At 33.3% G+C, this 4,114-nt stretch overlaps 1 long non-coding RNA gene across 1 annotated transcript; it reads left to right on the top strand.

Moving 5' to 3' along the window:
* The first annotated feature begins 234 nt into the window (after positions 1-234).
* On the top strand, positions 235-869 carry LOC110869818. The gene is made up of 3 exons (XR_004864973.1): positions 235-304; positions 402-486; positions 811-869. It is a non-coding gene; the product is annotated as an uncharacterized LOC110869818 (long non-coding RNA).
* Positions 870-4,114: the final 3,245 nt, after the last annotated feature.

The raw sequence follows: 4,114 nt of genomic DNA, 5'->3' as shown, positions 1-4,114 counted from the left end.
TTGTTTGTATGTAATGCTGAATCATGGTAATAAATGTGGTCTACAGTTTATTCTTAGTGAATATAGTACTGAAATTGAAACCATTTGCTACTTTAATAAATGTTATAGTTTTCCTGATTTATTTTCTGTTTTTATTCATTCAATGTTGTTTTGATATGAATATTCTTTTCATGTAGTGGTAAGGTTTTGCGGTGTACTGTGTGGAATGGTTATGCTCTGCAGATTAAGGACTTCATTTCTAAAATCCCACCTCATGAGCATGTGATGGTTGTTATACAGCATGGAAAGTGTAAGGAATGGAAAGGTATTTTTGTTACTTTGTGCAAATCATAACTATACTGTTTATTTCTAGCAATATAAAGACAGGCATACATTAAATATCTATATACTTTTGAATGTAGGTGAATATACTGTTCAAAGTGACAAGTTTGCAACACGAATTTTTCTGAATCAAGAAATTGATGAAGTTGATGAGCTAAGGAGGAGGTAATTCTTAATATAATTTCTATTATATATAGATGGAAAAGTCAAATACTTGGTTTCATGTCATTTGTATACTAATTCTAATCATTTGTGGTATTCAAAAGGCATATGTTGAAGTTTGGACAAGGGAGTAGTTCTACTTCTCAGACGATACTATCGTCTCAGAGTATTTTTCCATTACATAAAGAATTTGTAACTAAAGGTGTGAAGAAACATGTTGATGAGATTAGCGAGATAGAAGAGGTTTCACTTCTTTGTATATAGTTTGGTTATTTGTTTGGTTTGTCACCTGCGTGTTTTTACAGGAAGTGTGTTGTGTTTTTACAGGAAATGTCTTGTGTTGTGGTTGCGACAATTAAGATTGTGCAAGAAGAGTATGGTTGGTTTTATGTTTCCTGTCGTAAGTGTTTCAAGAAGGTGATGGGTAAAAGTGAATAGTTGCAGAATGTTGAGAATGTTTCAGATGATATTCTTCGATTGCCTGCGACTTCTTTGGTTTGTATCAGATGGCATACTGAATGTACATCGATCACCACAAAGTAAGCAATGATGATTATTTAGAGTTATATTTATATAAGTAACATTCTAAGACTCATATTTGAATATAGTTTTGCAGTTTACTTAGTTAGTTGTGTATATTTCAGGTTCAAGGTGCAAGTGCGGGTGCAGGATGAGAGTGGTAGTGTTTCTTTTGTTATGTTTGATAGAGATGTTCAGAAGCTTCTTGGATTAGCGGCGAGTGACATAAGAGAGAGGCAGGTTAAGGCCAATGATACTGGATTCCCTCATGAGATATTTCGATTGGTTGATAAGAAGGCTGCTTTTAAGATTGATATTTCAGAGTTCAATCTTAAAAATGACTATCGTGTTTATACTATGCAAAAAACAACTGAGGATCTAGTACTAATTGCTGAGTTGGTTGGTGGAGATGGTAATGGTGATGAAAATACTGATGAGGTAGCATATAAAATTACTCTTTCAATCTATTTATTTTTCTTTTGAGTTTTAAACACTGGGTTGTGTACTTTTTTATATGATATCATATATTATGATCCTTTAGGTTACTCAAGAGGTAGCTGATGTTAAAGACGTTAACCTTTCAGACTCTTCTCAGGTGTCTGCTGAACGAACTTTAAGGGTGAGTATTTATTTTTAAAGTATGTTTAGTACGTTTAAAAAGAGTTCATTATTTTATTAAATGAGATCAATAGTTGTTTTGTGATCTGTTGGAAGGGTGATGTCTCTGTTACGGCCGACTCTTCAGTCGTTGAAGTTGAAAAGGATTCTGGATCTAGTCCCAATGGAAAGCGGATGGCTCAAGATCCTGATGTTGCCAACGTTGGTGAGCTATCCACTAATGTGAGAAGAACCCGGAAGAAGCTGACTAAGGTTAACAGTTAGATTCTTATGAAAAACAATTGTTATAAGAGATAAGTAGAAACCAATTATTTTTTGAAGAATCCTTGTGGTTTTTATTTATGTCTGTTAACTATTGTTTTAACAAACTGTGGTTAAAAGTTTTGTTTGTAATGGCTACAATGATGAATATGTTATGTAATGTCTATTGGTTGAATATCAAGTAAGGTTAACCTTTATTATACATGTTTGGTGATATTGATGGACTGTATAAGTAGTAGGGTTGTATATTATTGTAAGATTGATGAATGGAAATTTAATCAATTGTTTAGCCGGAAAACTGTTGGGGTCTGAGATACATTAACATCTGTTAGGGGCTAACATTTGTTAACCCTTAAGAACTGTTAAAGATCTGTTAAAGGCTAAGCACTGTTATAGCGTGCTTCAACAGACCTTATGAGTTGTTGAATTGTCTAATATCTGTTGGTGCACAACAGAACTTAGGTTCATTATACATTTTGCTTCATCAACAGAGCTTCTCTTTAGCAGACTTTTGCTTCAGCAGTCTTTGTGTTAACAGACCTTTCGGTTCATCAGCAGAGTTTGTTTGCCTCATGTGCTGAGGTTGTTTCGTTTAAGTAACAGACTTTTCTTTTAACAGTGGTTGTCTTCAACAGATGTTTTGGTTTGCAAAGTTTAGCGAAACAGATGTTGAGTTTGTCCCTTTGGTAGGAGCAGTTTTTAAAATACTGTTATTTGTAATTCCAATTTGTATACTATTTTATTAATTTTGAGTGTTATATTTCTTTTTGTTGAGTGACTGGGAAATGTAATGGAAAATAGTAATGTTTAGATGCAAAATATAGTAATTTTTACTTAAAAAATATAAAAAGGTAAAACCACAGTTTTGAAAGTATATACTAAGACTACATAACTTCATTCCTAAGTTAGTTTCCAAACAAGAAATTTGTCCATCAAACATGTCAACTAAAACATAAATTATACAAGGCTGAAAAGGTGTTCAAAGATCATGTCAACAAACTTCAAAGTGTATTTTATATCCTCTTACACTTTTTCTTCGACTATCTTAAACCTCAGTTTTTTCCCCACAGATATTCCCGTTTCATCCATGATACGCTGCCAGTCTGTATCCATCACTAGATGGTTGTTGTTGTCAGGTGTTCTAGGATCTCTCCTAACAACCAGCTGTACCAAAAACTTCACATGACCAAATGACAACACAACTTTATGGTAATCATTTAGCTGGTGTTCTCGAACAAAGTTCCTCGAAATTGCCTGTAAAGGAAAATTTTTTCTTTAGTTATTCATTCAAAATAGCATATACTTTAAGTAATAACAGATAGATCCAAGATTATAAGTAAAATCAAGTATATTAAAAGTGGATATGTAAATACCAAGTTGTGTGTCTGTAAAACATGGTATTCAAACTGTTTTTTATAATATGGACCCCTTTTGTGGTGTTGATGATTGGTACGGCTGCAGTGATGTTTTGTCTCTCCGTGAAGTGCAATCCCGTCTTTGTTAAAAACCTTCACAGTAAAGTTAAAGTCGTCTTCAGGAGTACTTCCCATCCATTGAAACAGCAGTTGGCAGCTTTCCTCAATATCATTTTCGAAGCAAAAAGTTGTCCATCCTGGTCCCATAAAACCAGCAGCTAATCGCTTTTTGTTTTCAGGAGAGAAAACATAATGGACATCAACTTTACTACTCTGCTTTGGTCCATGTACTTTCGCAACCAAGTTATCAATTTTTAATCTCCTTTGCGACAACAGCTTCAGCAAATCGTGTGATAAATGCTATAATTTTCATAAATTTTAGAAATGTCATATTAGATTTTATATAGGATACAAAATATAAATTAGAAGTTTTGGTAACAGTTCAAAAGATACACTGGCAATATATAAAAATAAGTAGGAATTTTTAACCTGCTTGCAGTATGTTTCTTCTTCAGCCTGTATCAAGTATCCATGAACATAATCTCTGTTCGATCCATCTTTTCTAATCTCCAATCCCTCTTATTCAAAACATTTATCTCAAATTTTGCTTGCTTCAATTTTTTTAAACACAGTTTGTCTATGTTGTTATTTCTATAAGTTTCAACGAACCGGGTCCATTCTGGACCGTTTATCCTCTTACTTTTATGATCGATGCTCTGTACTGCAATCTTATACTTAAAACCTGTATAATCAACCAACTTTTTCACTTCACACTTTCTTGGTAATTGGTTAGCCATTATCTTTGGAAGTATCTATGT

The sequence above is a fragment of the Helianthus annuus genome, chromosome 8 (genome assembly GCF_002127325.2).
Source record: "Helianthus annuus cultivar XRQ/B chromosome 8, HanXRQr2.0-SUNRISE, whole genome shotgun sequence".
Taxonomy (NCBI): Eukaryota; Viridiplantae; Streptophyta; class Magnoliopsida; order Asterales; family Asteraceae; genus Helianthus; species Helianthus annuus.
The sequence above is the reverse complement of the archived record's forward strand: the minus strand, read 5'-3'. Positions and strand labels throughout refer to the sequence as shown.